The sequence below is a fragment of the Bos grunniens genome, chromosome X (assembly GCF_055505025.1).
Source record: "Bos grunniens cultivar Pamir isolate PY7600 chromosome X, Bosgru_T2T1.0, whole genome shotgun sequence".
NCBI lineage: Eukaryota > Metazoa > Chordata > Mammalia > Artiodactyla > Bovidae > Bos > Bos grunniens.
The window spans coordinates 29361766-29379081 of NC_141194.1; the positions used below are offsets into that span (position 1 = coordinate 29361766).

The 17316-nt window shown below is 39.0% G+C and overlaps 1 long non-coding RNA gene across 2 annotated transcripts in view; it reads left to right on the forward strand.

The window, feature by feature from the left end:
• Positions 1–16384, forward strand: part of LOC147340082 (uncharacterized) — a 36804-nt gene extending 20420 nt beyond the window's left edge. The window contains exons 2-3 of one of the 2 annotated variants that reach the window (XR_015159215.1): positions 10919–11079; positions 16221–16384. This is a non-coding gene — a long non-coding RNA (uncharacterized LOC147340082). The remainder of the gene's footprint in view (positions 1–10918; positions 11080–16220) is intronic. The other variant, XR_015159214.1, reaches the window with a different exon arrangement.
• The last annotated feature ends 932 nt before the right edge of the window (positions 16385–17316 follow it).

Here is a 17316-nt window from a genome sequence, read left to right on the forward strand (position 1 = left end):
AAGATCAGGATGTGGTGGCCGAGTCTGCAGATGGGAAAATGATGTGGTCGATGTCATACCGAGCATATGACAGACACCCATTGAAGAGCACACCTGTTCCCGGCCAAGACCAGGGCACTGGAACAGTCATGAGTGTAACAACAGAACCATTTCCTTTAGCATTTACCACCACAAGAATTAGTCATCTTGGGGTATATTTTCTTTATCTAAAAATAATGGCCATGGTATTTTTACTTAATCCAAAAGAATGGGTTTATATGTTAACCCCCAAGACTCTTTTTCCTAAGTGGAACTCTGTTTCTCTAGTCACTGGGAGAATCTTCATCTTGAAAGAAAGGTTATTCATTTTTAGCCATGAAAATGCATAAAAATGCAAATAACACTCCCCCAACTTGGCGCTCCCATGTGTGCTCCAGAAACTGCCTCCCCCTGGCCCACAGGGCTCCTCCCTTACCCCCTCCCCCCTCAGGTATCGAAGACCCTGCTGTGAATTGTGACTCTGCTTCGGTGACACACTTCTGTCTTTTCTCAGTCTCCCTTCACAAGTCCTGACTTCACCTTCTTGCCTTTCCCAGGTCAGAGCAGGGCAGAGGGTCTCTGCAAGAAGAGAAGGGACTTTAGGGGCAGGAAAACCCTCGTTCAGGAGGCAACAGCATTTACCAGCAAGAAGAGAAGGCCTGTTCTGTAAATAAAGACTCCAAACATTTCAGCTGCCTCTCCTCCTACTCCTTCTTCTCCACTTGCTCTCTTTCCCCTAATGGTTTCAGTCTGCCTATCACACGCAGAAGCAATGAGCTCCTCCTCTCCACAGGAGAGGCTTATCAACTCCTTCACGCCCACCGCAGCCACTCAGTTCCAAACCCAATACGGGTTTCTCCTTCCTAAGGTTTCCCACTTCCCATTATAGGCTGTATTTTCCAACCCTAGAATTCCACTCTCTGCCCACATGGACTCCACCTACAGCTTGGAACTGCTCTTCCATTTAGACCTGTCAGGAACCTCTGAGGACATTTCCCCTGAAGTATTGCTACACCTAGTGGTTCTGATCTGTACTGCTCATAACATAGACTGCCTTCATTCTGCTTAAATAAACTTTTCTGTGCTAGCCTGGGAACCTAACCACATTTCTATCTCCTCATTATTTCTAGCTACTCAATATATTTTCAACATACAGCGTGTCCTAAGAACTATTTTATTATCGGACAAGATAAAACCCTATTTTTACACAGGAGACAAATACATTGATCCAACTTCAGTGCATTACTGGGGGTAAGTTGAAGTCCCTAGCCCAAGAATTATAACACAAGTCAAGCCTTGCCCCATCAAAAGGTTGGCAGAGGACCTGTTCCCTCAGAAAGCAGTGTGTGTGTATGTATGTGCATGTGTGTGCACACTTGTACTCAGTCATGTCCATCTCTTTAATGACCCCATGGACTGTAGCCCACCAGCCTCCTCTGTCCATGGGATTTCCCAGGCAAGAATGCTGGAGTGGGTTTCCATTTCCTTCTCCAGTGGATCTTCCTGACCCAGGGATCGAACCCATGTCTCCTGCATTGGCAGGCAGATCCCTTTTATTTTTTATTTATTTATTTTAGATATCTAAGGCCCCAGAGGGGTGACATGGCTTCCTAAATCCACATGGCAGTGACAACCAAGCCAGGAACTGGAAGCTGGTTCTTCGGATGTTCAGTCTGGCATGATTTCCACTGTAGAACTTCCTTCTTGTTGTTGTTGTTTTGTCACTCAGTCATGTCCAACTCTTGGCAACACTATGGACTATAGCCCACCAGGCTCCTCTGTCCGTAGGATTTCCCAGGCAAGAATACTGGAGTGGGTTGCCATTTCCTTCTCCAAGAGGCAGGCAGATTCTTTACTGCTGAGCCACCAGGGAAGACCCCCAGAAAGCAGAGAGTAGTTCCCGAAACTTCCCACTACTAAGCCAAGAACAGAGCATCTGTGAGAAGTGGAAGCTCCAGCACTCTATAGGAAAGGTACTGAGAAAAAGTTCTGAATCCCCTGAGAGAGAACAGGAAAAGAGTCTCAGAGAAGGGGAGGTTGATTTGCTCCTGGCATCTGTCCCAACTTTGATAAAGAAGTCACCTCAAGCACAGCCACACAGAACAGGTGTGGAGTGGCCCTGAGAGTCCCTCACATCAGGGCAGCCCTGCTATGCCAAGGGGGAGTGCAGGAGGCAACACCAACTAGGACAGCAACTGGGCTACTTTGGCCATGAGGAGGTGCTCTGAAGTGTAAGTTGGGGGTTGCAGCTAGGCAGAAATTTCTCCTTTACACCTGCAAAGTAGAACCAAACCAGAGATTCTTTAAGATTTCAATAGTTCTTCCTCATTCTCCTCCATGAATTTCTCTTTCCCTTCCTATCTCTTGTCACTGACCTCAACCACTCCACTTCTCCCAGCAGTCTCTCTTACCAGCTAGAACTTAGCAACTTCACACCCACCATTCCCCAGCCTCTGGCCAGTTCCCCACCATCCTCTTCAAATTCTTGGTCTCTCTCTAATCTCCATTCTCTGTCCTCCTCATATTAACAATTCTGAGTCTCATTCAAAAGGTATCAGCTTCTCTTTAACTGCTTGTCTTAATGGTCTTACTCCCAAAAAAGATATCTTGGACTTCAGTAGTTATTGTTTAGCTGCTAAGTCATGTCCAACTCTTTTGTGACCCCATGGACTGTAGCCCACCAGGCTCCTTTGTCCATGGGATTTCCCAAGCAAGAATACTGGTGTGGGTTGCCTTTTCCTTCTCCAGGGGATCTTCCCAACCCAGGGATTGAACCCACATCTCCTACATTGACAGGTGTATTCTTTACCACTGAGCCACTTGGGAAACCTTCAGTAGTTCTTGCCACTTAGTGAAAGTACTGGCAATTTCAGTGAACTGAAATGTAATGGATCACTAAGATCTGTTGTAAGGAAACAAGATGCTGAATGATGTTTAAGGTGTGCTACCATTTATGTGGGGGAAATACACACACACACACAGTTCTAAATACATATGTTATATCTGGGAAGTATGGAAGAAGCTTTTAATATATACCCTTTGGTGTCCTTTTTAAAATATTTTATTTGCTTAGCTGTGTGGGGTCTTAGTTGTATCACATGGCATCTTCGATCTTTGTTGCAGCATGTGGAATCTTTAAGTTGTGGATGTAGGATCTAGTTCCCTGGTGAGGGATTGAACCCAGGCCCCCTGCATTGGGAGCACAGAGTCAGCCACTGGACCACCAGGGAACTTCCTCCCTTTCGTGACTTTTGCAATTGATGTTATGGAAATGAATTACCTTTTGTACAAAAGAGAGTTTATCTTTAAAAATAAAAGTAGGGCGTATGATAAAAGTTATTTTCTATTCAATTATAAGCAAGACTATTTTAAAAAATGTTTATCTACATAAGGATAGCCACCAAATATTGACAGTGGTTATCTTTCAAAGATATCATATGAAAAATGTTTTCCTTCCTCTCCCTTTTCACTTATTTGAGGTTTCTGTTTTATAATGGATATGCTTTACTTGTCTATGAAGACTAATAAAGTAGAAAATAAAATGAGCACTGTGAGGGCAAGGAGTGAACGGAAAATGTCTTTACTTTGCTGTAAACCTCCATTCACTCTAAAAAAAGTCTTTTACAGAAATATAGATCAACGGAACAAAATAGAAAGCCCAGAGATAAATCCACGCACCTATGGACACCTTATCTTTGACAAAGTAGGCAAGAATATACAATGGAGAAAAGACAATCTGTTTAACAAGTGGTGCTGGGAAAACTGGTCAACCACTTGTAAAAGAATGAAACTAGAACACTCTCTAACACCATACACAAAAATAAACTCAAAATGGATTAAAGATCTAAACATAACACCAGAAACTATAAAACTCCTAGAGGAAAACATAGGCAAAATACTCTCTGACATAAATCTCAGCAGGATCCTCTACAGCCCGCCTCCCAAAATATTGGAAACAAAAGCAAAAATAAACAATTGGGACCTAATTAAAATTAAAAGTTTCTGCACAACAAAGGAAACTATAAGCAAGGTGAAAAGACAGCCTTCAGAATGGGAGAAAATAATAACAAATGAAGCAACTGACAAAGAATTAATCTCAAAAATATACAAGCAACTCCTGCAGCTCAATTCCAGAAAAATGAACGACCCAATCAAAAAATGGGCCAAAGAACTAAATAGACATTTCTCCAAAGAAGACATACAGATGGCTAACAAACACATGAAAAGATGCTCAACATCACTTATTATCAGAGAAATGCAAATCAAAATCACAATGAGGTACCATGTCACAGCAGTCAGAGTGGCTGCTATCCAAAAGTCTACAAGCAATAAATGCTGGAGAGGGTGTGGAGAAAAGTGAGCCCTCTTACACTGTTGGTGGGAATGCAAACTAGTACAGCCACTATGGAGAACAGTGTGGAGATTCCTTAAAAAACTGGAAATAGAACTGCCATATGACCCAGCAATCCCACTGCTGGGCATACACACCGAGGAAACCAGAATTGAAAGAGACACGTGTACCCCAATGTTCATTGCAGCACTGTTTATAATAGCCAGGACATAGAAGCAACCTAGATGTCCATTGGCAGACGAATGGATAAGAAAGCAGTGGTACATATACACAATGGAGTATTACTCACTCATTAAAAAGAACACATTTGAATCAGTTCTAATGAGGTGGATGAAACTGGAGCCTATTATACAAAGTGAAGTTAAGCCAGAAAGAAAAATGCCAATACAGTATACTAACTCATATATATGGAATTTAGAAAGATGGTAACAATAACCCTGTATGGGAGACAGCAAAAGAGACACAGATGTAGAGAACTGTCTTTTGGACTCTGTGGGAGAGGGTGAGGGTGGGATGATTTGGGAGAATGGCATTGAAACATGTATAATATCATATGTGAAACGAGTTGCCAGTCCAGGTTCAATGCATGAGACAGGGTGCTCGGGGCTGGTGCACTGGGATGACCCAGAGGGATGGTACAGGGAGGGAGGTGGGAGGGGGGTTCAGGATGGGGAGCACGTGTACGGCCCTGGCAGATTCATGTTGATGTATGGCAAAACCAATACAATATTGTAAAGTAATTAGCCTCCAATTAAAATAAATAAATTTATATTTAAAAAATAAAATTAATAAAAAATTTTTAAAAGTCTTTTAAAAATGTTTGGAATATTTGCATATATAAAAGACAAAATTATAGAAATTCAAGCAATGGGGAAAGCCAGGGAAAACTATTTACAGAAATATCCCATACACCTTTCCATGTACATCTTCCTAATAGCTGCCCAATTTGAAGCTAGAGCTATTTCTATTATTTATCCACTCAGTACTGTATACTGAGTGCCTCATTTGTTATTAGAAATATGCACCAACAAGGCACAGCTTTGTATATGTCCAAACATCCTCAAACCTCCAAGAAACCCAAGACCTGAGAGCCTCCTCCTCAACATAGTCTCAGTTCAGAGTCACCTAGAGCATTCCTTCCCAAGTTGCTAATATACAAATACCATCAGCCCACTGCCCTGACTGGGACAAGTTCCAATTTTAGGAACCATGCCTCCTCCCCTCAAATGTACCTTGATGAAAGCACCTTGACCAAGAAATCAAGGATTTCAGCAGATGTCCTTCTTTTTTAAAATATTTATTTTGGCTGTGCCAGGTCTTAGTTGCAGCACATGGAATCTTTGATCTTCACTGTGGCATGTGGGATGTAGTTCCCTGACCAGGGGTTAAACCTAGGCCCCTGTATTGGGAACGTGGAGTCTTAGCCACTGGGCCACCAGGGAAATCCCAACAGATCCCCATCTCAGTCTTCTTAAATAACTTGTCCCTCCCAGAACTAGGGCAAGACTTATAGTTTCTCCATGCCTCCAGCTATGGGATTGCCATCTACCTCCTACTTGCTTTCTCCTACAGCATTCCTTCTTTATCTCTTCAGGCATTTGATCATTCATATTCCATGCATTTTTTTTTTTACCTTATCATCCCAATTGGAGGCTTAAAGGTGTGAGAGACTGACAGTTATTCTAGTCCACCTTCTAGATTCCAGCTCAGCCTCACATCTTCCAGCTTATTCTTGTTCCTCCTATTTCATGTTGGTTTCCTTTCCCTTCCCAACTGCCTCCCTGAAGCCTTCAGTCCCCAGCATCAACAGCCTCATGTAGATTTTTTAAATTAGCCCCCACAACTGGGCAAGGCCAAATCTTTACAATAGATCTAAACTATATATAATGTATCATAAACAGATAATGTTTAATATGCAAATTATATCTCATCTTCAAAGCCTATTTGTGTGTATATAAAAAGTCTAGTCGTTCTGCTTCCCTGACCGACCAACACAGAGAACCCCAAAATCCTGGCCAGCCAGGATGAGCAGAAGGAACTTCTTGTGGCCTCCATCCACAAGAGGCCAAAAATGCTATAACTCTTGGGTGGAAAAAACTGAGATAAACATCAATCGATGAGAAGAGAGGAAATCAGAAGCAGAGGACAGAAACAGTGGTGATACTGTACTGTATAGGGTCTCGCTACTCAGGGACCCTTCAGCTTAATAGCCCCCAGCCTCTACACACTTCCCTAAGTGGACATGGACCAGAAGAGGGTATTCTAGAGCAGTGGAGGATTTGTTCAGGCTGCAGCTGGGTATCAGATGAAGCAGTCGACATGAAGTCCTTGTAAAATTTGCTGAGAGAAGATGTTCAGCTTCACTTTAATCAGAGAAATATAAACTGGAACTAAAAAGTGATTCCATTTTCCCTTTACAAGAATGGTCACAGATATCTATAAAAAATGTAATTGCACAAACCCTCTGACTGGGCAATTTTATTCTTACTTATTTATCAGAGTGATATCTTCACATGTGTGTGAAATGATGTACATATGAGGATATCCATTGCAGCATTTTTTATTATAGCAAGAGATGGGAAATTGGCCAAGTATTCCCCAGTAAGGAATTGGATATATAAATATGGTTCATCAATATAATAGAGCATACTGCATCTATTTAAAAGAATGAAGCTGCTATATGTGTACTGATACAAAACTGTCTTCAAGATTTTTGTTAAGTGAAAAAGAGGGCTTATATAATGTCTATACAGTATGCTTGTGTGTGTGTGTGTGTGTGTGTATGTGTGTGTGTGTGTGTTAGATGCTAGAGCATCTCTGGAAGAATTCACGTGAAACTGAGAATTTTAGTTACCTCCAGAGAAAAGAATTAGGTGCCTAGGGAATTGTTTACACTTTTGTACAGTATCTCTATATAACCTCTTCCTCCCCCCAGAACTTAATTTTAAAAATTCTTACAGCCTTGTTCCAAATACCACTTTTTTTTAAATTTTATTTTATTTTTAAACTTTACATAATTGTATTAGTTTTGCCAAATATCAAAATGAATCCATCACAGGTATACATGTGCTCCCCATCCTGAACCCTCCTCCCTCCCCATACCATCCCTCTGGGTCGTCCCAGTGCACTAGCCCCAAGCATCCAGTATCGTGCATTGAACCTGGACTGGCATCTCATTTCATACATGATATTTTACATGTTTCAATGCCATTCTCCCAAATCTTCCCACCCTCTCCTTCTCCCACAGAGTCCATAAGACTGTTCCATACATCAGCGTCACTTTTGCTGTCTCGTACACAGGGTTATTGTTATCATCTTTCTAAATTCCATATATATGCGTTAGTATACTGTATTGGTGTTTTTCCCTCTGGCTTACTTCACTCTGTATAATAGGCTCCAGTTTCATCCACCTCATTAGAACTGATTCAAATGTATTCTTTTTAATGGCTGAGTAATACTCCATTGTGTATATGTACCATGAGAAAAAGGTCAAGGGCCATTCCTTAAAAAGTGGTATTTGTTATCTCTTTAACAAATACCACTTTTTAAGGAATGGCCCTTGACCTTTTTCTCATGGCAAGAATGGCCTGAAGAACACAAGTGACAATTATACCTAAAATTAAGCAAGTTCACACACAGATTTCCCCTGTAAAAGTAATTCTGCCTAGAAGATATTACGAACATGTATTGTTGTTGCTCAGTCACTCAGTTGTGTCCTACTCTTTGTGACCCCATGGACTGCAGCACACCAGGCTTCTGTCCTTCATCATCTCCTGGAGCTTGCTCAAACTCATGTCCATCGAGTTGGTGATGCTATCCAACCATCTCATCCTCTGTCGTCTCCTTCTCCTCCTGCCTTCAATCTTTTCCAGCATCAGGGTCTTTTCCAATGAGTCAGTTCTTCGCATTAGGTGGCCAAAATATTGGAGCTTCAGCTTCAGCATCAGTCCTTCCAATGAACATTCAGAACTGATTTCCTTTAGGACTGACTGGTTGGATTTCCTTGCAGTCCAAGGGACTCTGAAAAGTCTTCTCCAACACCACAGTTCAAAAGCATCAATTCTTCAGTGCTCAGCCTTCTTTATGGTCCAGCTCTCACATCCATACATGACTACTGGAAAAACCATAGCTTTGACTATACATATAGGTAAGAAAAATATATAGACCCAGGAGGGGTGCTAAAGAAGGAGATATGCCAGAGAATAAGAGCTTTAGTGTGATGAGGGCATGATCAGTTTCAGGGATGGCATAGTGGCCTAGGGAGGAAGAATGTTGGGAACTAGGAAGATCTTTCTGTGAAGAAACTGGTGAGGTTAACAGAAGAATAGTTGGTGTGTATTAGGGAAGATTGAGACAGAGATTTATTATAATCAAATCCTCATAACAGAAGGAGTTTGAGTTCACCACCAAGACAATGAGGCAAAACCCAAAATATTAGTCATTATGTACATGGAATACATCAAGAAAGAGAAGCTCTTTTTGTTTTGTTTTTAGTATCTATTTATTTGGCTGTGCCTGGTCTCAGTTGCAGCATGCAAGATCTTTGATCTTTATTGTGACATGTGCAATCTTTGTTGTGGCATGTGGGATCTAGTTCCCTGACCAGGGATTGAACCTGAGTCCTACATTGCAGGCAGATTCCTTACCATCTAAGCCACCAGGGAAGCCCCAGGACAAGAAATACTCCAAAGCTAGTGAATTCCTGATGCTATTAATAATATCCAGCTACGCAGGTAGAGATATGAAAGGCATGCCTCTTGGTATACAACTTTGACAGGTCCTCCAAAACCCCTTTAAAATCCCGATGGTGGGTAGCTTGGTGCATGAGCACTGAGATACCAATTTCGCATTATACTCAACCCAATAACCAGATGAAATATCCTAGTCATGAATGGCATTTTACAAGCATACATCTGAAATTTTATTTGAAGCTCTTGAAAGTGGAGTAATCTCTCTTTACAAGCTGAAAAGTCTGTTCTTTTAACTGCTTAATAAGTTGTTTCATTTTGCAGTTGATAAATAATTTGTTTTAGATGTCAGAAATAATTGTCTCATACTTGCTTACAATTTTTATATGTTTATTTCCAATATTTAAGAGTGCTTTTGTAAATGCTTTGGTTGCCAGACAAACACAACTATTTTGTTCTCAAATGTTTGTCCTCTGTGATAAAAGTGGAGTGAGTGTTATTACCTAATTATTACATATTTGTACCTAATTTTGGAGGTATAAAGTGGCTTTCCCAAAAGCCACACTTTTGGCTTATACCTGGTTTCTACATTTGGTAATTTTTAAATTTGTCATCATCCTATAAAATATATATGCTAAACTGAAACATATGGGAAACTAGTTTGTTGGTGTATTAGTCAGGGCTCTCCAGAGAAACAGAATAAATAGAGACAGATAGAGACATAGAAAGGATTTCCTCATATTTTAAGGAATTTCCTCATATGATTGCGGGGGCTGGAAAGTCCTAAATCTTCAGAGCAACCTGACAAGCTGAAAAATCCAGGAAAAACTTGATATATTGAGTCCGAAAGTGAGGCAGAATTCCTTCTTCTCAGGTATACCTCACTCTTTTCTCTTAAGGCTCTCAACTGATTGGATGAGGCCCAGCCACATTATGGAGAGTAATCTGCTTCACTCAAAGTCTGCTTATTTAAATGATAATTACATCTGAAAAGTACTTTTATAGCAGCGTCTGAACTGGTATTTGGCCAAGTAACTGGGCACCATAGCCTAGCCCAATTGATGCATAAGATTAACCATCACTGGATTTTGAATGGCTGGGTGTGACTCATATTCTAAATTAACAGTCATTTAAGCAAGATAGCTTTCAAGTGAGCAGTCAGATGTAGCAGTTCCAAGCTGGTAGATTTGACTCTACAGTCATTATGGGTCCAATCCCATTAGAGTTTGTTGCACCTCTATCCTCAATACATAGCTTCTGCCTCATGTCCCATGATGACTGCTTTAGCCTCAACTATCACAGTTTCATTAAAGTTTGCAGAAAGAGGGGGAAAAGGAGAAGAGCATCTACTTTACTTTAAAGACACTTCGGGGAAGTTTCACATCTATTGTACACATGGTATAGAATTTAATTATATAACCACAGTTAGTTACATTGGAGGCTGAGAAATATTTTGGTATTTATTTACCAGGCTAAAATTCAGGGAATCAGAATTTTGGAAATCATGGGAGAAAAAAGAATGGGATAGATACTGGGAAGAGATCTACCAGTTACACAGTACTACACTTAACTGAAAGGATGCTATTATTATTATGGCCTCCACCATAAATTATTAAGGCTACCAATATGTAAATATGAATTAGTGATATCACATAAAAGTAGACTTAGCCTATGTATGTTTGATAGGACTATGCTAATCAAGAGGCACCAGTCATATCATAGTCTGTGCCATGGATCTTTCTTAATTTCTACTACTCAGTGTGAAGGTAAGTGACAACCACATGAAAGTAGACATTGCGTGTATGATTAGGTGCAATGCACAACTGAAGCGGGGCCATTCATATTCTACTCTATTCCATAGATCTTTCTGGACTGCATGTGTTCAGTGTGGAGGTAAGAGATGGCCTCATAAAAGAAGACTTACTCTATATTCGATTGTGAACACTGCTCACCAGAGGATGCCATTCACATCACAGTCCATGCCAGGTTTCTTCCTGGACTCCTGATATGCTCAAAATGGAGGTAAGTACTCATAGATGCACTACACAACTCAACTGGTGTAATTTACATTTCAGTATATACCATGTACCTTTCTGGACTCCTCATGTGGTCAGTGTGGCATTAGTAATGATCTCATGAAAATAAATGTGGGTGTACTCCACAACTTAAAGGATTCTCTTCATATTACAGTCTATGCCATGAGTCTTTCTGGATTTTTCATATGCTCAAACATATGTTTCGTATGTTAATATGTGGAAGTGTTGCCATATGTAGTTAGATTGTCCTGTGTACATTGAGTGCACCGCAAAAACAAGTGATGCCAGTTGTATGCTAGTCTTTGCCATGAATTTTTCTAATCTCCTCATATGCTCAGTATGGAGGTCAGTGATGGCCACATGAAAGCAAATTGTACATTTGGGTACACTGTGCAACTGAAGAATTGCCATTTACTGTCGGGTAAATCCCATACCTATTTCTGGATTTCTCATATGCTAAGGTGGAAGTAAGTGATGATCATTGTGAGTTTAGACTTATCTTATAGTTGGATATACTGTACTATTCAAGAACTGACAACTACGTCCTAGTTTATGTCACAGATCATTCTGGATTGTTCACATAGTCAATGTGGAGGTTATTCATGGCCTTATGAAATTAGACTTACTGCATATATTATTGAGTACACTGCACAACTTAAGCAGTGCCATTCACACGATGAGTTCTGAACCCATACACTTAATGTAGGGGTAAATGCCACATCCAAATAGATTTATTCTGTCTAAATTTTGGTGCACTACAAAACTTAAAGATGTCAGCCAGATTCTACTTTGTAACATAGATCTTTCTATACTTTCATATGCTCAATGAATAAGTAAGTGATTTCCACAGTAAAGAAGGATTATGCAAAATGCAAATCAAAACCACAGTGAGATATCACCTTATGCCTGTTAGAGTGGCTGTTACCAAAAAGACAAGAAAAATAAGTAGTATTGGCAAAGATGTGAAGAAAAGCAAAGCCCACTTGGTGGGAATATAAACTGATGCAGCCACTAATTTTCTTTGAAAATTAAAAATATAACTACCATATGATCCAGCAATTCCACTTCTGAGTATTTGTCTAAAGTACTTCTGGGTACTAATTTAAAAAGATACATACACCCCTATGATCACTGCAGCATTTTTTACAGTAGGCAAAATATGGAAACTATCTAAATGTGCATCATTGGACAAATGAATAAAGAAGGTGTGGTATATGTATACAATGGAACATTATTGAGCCATAAAAAAAGAATGAAGCCTTGCCACTTGTGATTGCATGGATGCATCTTAAGGGCATTGTGCTAGATGAAATAAATAAGACAGAAAAAGGTAAGTACCATATGATCTCATTTGTATATAGAATTTTAATTATTAATTAAGTAATTTCATGAGTATAGATTGATAGAAGTATAGACGTAGAGAACAAACTTATGGATACCAAGGAGGTAAGGGAGGATGGAATGAATTGGAAAGTTGGGATTGACATATATACACTACTGATACTCCATATAAAATAGATAACTACTGTATAGCACAGGGAACTCTACTCAGTGCTCCGAGTAGAAAGTCCAAAATGGGAAGAAATGGAAAGAAAGTCCAAAAAAATAGGGGATATATGTGTACACATAGCTGATTTACTTTTCTGTACAGCAGAAGCTAACACAACATTATAAAGCAACTATATTCCAATAAAGCTTTTTTAAAATTCAAAAAAGGTGTATGTATGCTTATGGCTGATTGATGATGTTGTGTTACATAACCAATACAACATGCTAAATTAATTATCTTCCAATTAAAATTTTTTAAATATTCAAAAAGTAGTCAAAAAATTGAATAAATACTACATCAAAGAAGATAAATTGTTGTCAGATAAGCACATAAACAGATGGTCAACATCATTAGTTCAAGGAAATGCAAATTAAAATCATAATGCACTTATACTAAATACTTGTTAGAATGTCCAAAATTAAAATGGCTGACCATACCAAGTTTTGGTGAGGATGTGGAGAAACTCGAGCTTTCATACCTTTTTAGTGGAGATGTAAAATGGTACAGTCATTTCAGAGGACATTTTTACATTTTATCAAAGAGTTAAACATATACCAGCCATATGATCCAACTATTCCACTCCTAGTTATTTGCCTAATGAAAGAGGAATAAATGCATATATCCACACAAATACTTGTATACAGATGTCATACTTTACAGTTATACTTGTAATAACCAAAAACTAGAAATATCCTTGTGTGCATGCTTAGTTGCTCAGTCATGTCCAACTCTTTGCAACCCTATGGAGCCTGTGAGGCTCCTCTGTTCATGGGATTTTCCAGGCAAGAATACTGGAGTGGGTAGCCATTCCCTTCTCAAGGGAATCTTGATGACTCAGGGATAAAACTGGGGTCTCCTGAATTGCAGGTGGATTCCTAACTGTCTGAGCCACCAGTAAAGCCCAATATCCTGAATGTCCGTAAAAAAGTAAATGAATTAAAAGATTGTGATGTATCAGTAAACAATAAAAAGGAATGCAGTAGTGATACACACAACATTGATGAATCTCTAAGTAATTTTCTGTGTTAAAAAAAGCCAAACATTGGAGTACACGTGTCTCTTTCAATTCTGGTTTCCTCAGTGTGTATGCCCAGCAGTGGGATTGCTGGGTCCTATGGAAGTTCTATTTCCAGTTTTTTAAGGAACACTGTTTATAATAGCCAGGACATGGAAACAACCTAGATGTCCATTAGCAGGTGAATGGATAAGAAAGCTGTGGTACATATACACAGTGGAGTATTACTCAGCCATTAAAAAGAATACATTTGAATCAGTTCTAATGAGGTGGATGAAACTGGAGCCTATTATACAGAGTGAAGTAAGCCAGAAAGAAAAACACCAATACAGTATACTAACGTATATATATGGAATTTAGAAAGATGGTAATGATAACCCTGTATGGGAGACAGCAAAAGAGACACAGATGTAGAGAACTGTCTTTTCGACTCTGTGGGAGAGGGTGAGGGTGGGATGATTTGGGAGAATGGCATTGAAACATGTATAATATCATATAAGAAACAAATTGTCAGTCCAGGTTCAATGCAGGATACAGGAAGCTTGGGGCTGGTGCACTGGGATGACCCAGAGGGATGGTACGGGGAGGGAGGAGGGAGGGGAGTTCAGGATGGGGAACACGTGTACACCCGTGGCAGATTCATGTTGATGTATGGCAAAACCAATACAATATTGTAAAGTAATCAGCCTCTAATTAAAATAAATAAATTTTTAAAAAAGCCAAACAGAAATGAGTACATACTGCATGATTCCATTTGCATAAAACTCTAAAATATATAAATTAATCAATAGTAACAAAAATGCATCATGTGGTAATGAATTCATGAGTGTGTATGTATGTCAAAACACATCAAACTATATACTTTAAATATGTGAACTTCATTATATGTCAGTAATAGCTTCATGATGCTATTAAAAATAATATAAAAATCTTCTGCAGTAAATTAGCTTGTTGTACTCCAAAAGATGTTCAATTACAGTTGATACTTTGGCATCAATGCAAAAGACTCAGAAGCGATTAACAGAATGAGAGACATGGTCAAAGAACAGCTGCCTTGTGGCTTAAAAGAATGTAAAAATAACTTCAACCAACTGAAAAAAGAGGAAGCAATTTTAGAAACAAATGCTAATCATTCCTCATTTTATAAATGATTTCTAAATATATTTTGTTAGTAACCTGTTTTATTCCTTAAGTTGAAGGTTTTTTAAATTTAAAATTTAGAAGACACATAAACACACACACCCATTACAGGGAGGAAAGAGATTGCAATCACTGTGACCAGTTAATCTCAAATAATATGGCATAGTTTGTAACGTAAATTAGAGCTGAGAGAAGGCAAATGTTCTTTTAAGCTAATAAAACAAAATGTTACTTCCCAATAAATAAAAGTCAAATGTGTATTAGAGAGAAAACTGGATTTCTCTTATAGGCCTTTGTCTTTTGTCTCTTATAGACAGACTTTGGGAAGAAAATTAGTTTTTGTGACAGCAGGATGTGTTTGATTTTAAATTTTCTAGAAGATCAGCCAGAGCTCACCATTCTTCATGTTCCCCTTCTCTAGGACCTCTTTCCCTCAATAGAGACTACCAGAGTCTGAGCATATCTGCCTTAGAGCAGTGGTAACTAGAAAGCAAAGAAAGGCATACTGAAAATAGAAGTTCTTAAAGCTACAAAATCTGCAAAGCTGCAGAAGAGACTAATGGGTGCTATGATGTAATTATTTCTACTGGGGAATCTGGCAAATACTTAGGGAAAGGCCTCATCTCCTGCCCTACCCTTTACACCACAGGAAAAGAATAAAAAGAGAAGGACTTCCATGGTGGTCCATTAGTTAAGACTCAGTACTCCCAGTGCAGGAGGTCTGGGTTTGATCCCTGTCAGGGAACTAGATCCCACGTGCTGCAGCTAAGACCTGGCACAGCCAGATAAATAAATGAATAAAAATAAATATTTTTAAAAAGAATAAAGAGAGAGAAATGCTTTGGAAAGCATATTAGTCTGAGTCAAATCAGGAAAGAAAATGTCCACAAAGAAAGTTTGCCATATAAAGAATTACTAATAAGAAGTGACATCAGCAAGATGGAATAGGAGATCTCAGCTCTCATGTCAACACAGGCATTGTGGAAATCCCAGAAAGAGAAGAGAAAGAGAAAGGGGCAGAAAGCTTATTAAAAGAAATAATGACTGAAAACTTCCCAGATCTGGGGAGGACAATGAACATCTGGATTCAGGAAACCCAAAGACCTCAAACAGGTTGAACGTAAAGAGGTCTATCCTGCTACACATGGTCATTACAGGCATACATTGTTTTAATTTACTTTGTTTCATTGTACTTTGCAGACGTTGCTTTTATTTTTTAAAGACAAATTGAAGGTTTATGACAACCTTGCATAGAGCATGTCTACCAGTGCATTTTCCAATAGCATTTGCTCACTTCGTGTCTCAGTGTCACATTTTGATCATTGTAACAATATTTCAGACTGTGTTACTATTTGTTATGGTGATCTCTGATCAATGATCTTTTTTCTTTCTTAATTTTTATTTATTTATTGAACTATACCAGGTCTTGGTTGCAGCATGTGAGATCTTCAGTCTTCATTGCAGCACGTGAGATCCTTTCATGGCATGTGAACTCTTAGCTGCAGCATGTGGGATCTAGTTCCCTGACCAGCGATCAAACCCCTGCTCCCTGCAGTGGAAGCAGAGTCATAACCACTGGACCACCAGGTAATTCTCACAATGTTTTTTAAAATTGAAGTATAGCTGATTTACAATGTTGTGTTAGTTTCTGGTGTACAGCAAAGTGATTCAGATATATATGTCTGTGTGTGTGTTTATATTCTTTTTCATGTTCTTTTCTATTATGGTTTGTTGCAAGATATTGAATATAGTTCCCTGTGCTAAACAGTAGTACCTTGTTGTTTATCTTATATACAGTAGTTTGTATCTGCTAATCCTAGACTTTTTTGTTTGTTTTTAAATTAATTTATTTATTTTAATTGGAGGCTAATTACAGTATTGTGGTGGTTTTTGCCATACATTGACATGAATCAGCCATGGGTATACATGTGTCCCCCCAGTCCCAAACCCCTCTCCTACCTCCCTCCCCACCCCATCCCTCTGGGTTGTCCCAGTGCACTGGCTTTGAGTGCCCTGTTTCATGCATCAAACCTGGACTGGCGATCTATTTCACATATGGTAATATACATATTTCAATGCTATTCTCTCAAATCATCCCACCCTTGCCTTCTCCCACAGAGTCCAAAAGTCTGTTCTTTATATCTGTGTCTCTTTTGCTCTCTCACATATAGGGTTGTCATTACTATCTTTCTAAATTCCGTATATATGCATTAATAAACTATATTGGTGTTTTTCTTTCTGACTTACTTCACTCTGTATAATAGGCTCCAGTTTCATCCACCTCATTAGAACTGATTCAAATGCATTCTTTTTAATAGCTGAGTAATATTCCATTGTGTGTATGTACCACAACTTTCTTATCTGTTTGTCTAAATTTTTAATTTATCCCTTCCCATTTTCCCCTTTGGTAACCATAAGTTTGTTTACTGTCTATGAGTCTCTTTCTGTTCTGCAAACAAGTTCATTTGTATCGTGTTTTAGATTTTACATATTATATTACATGTAAGTAATATCATATG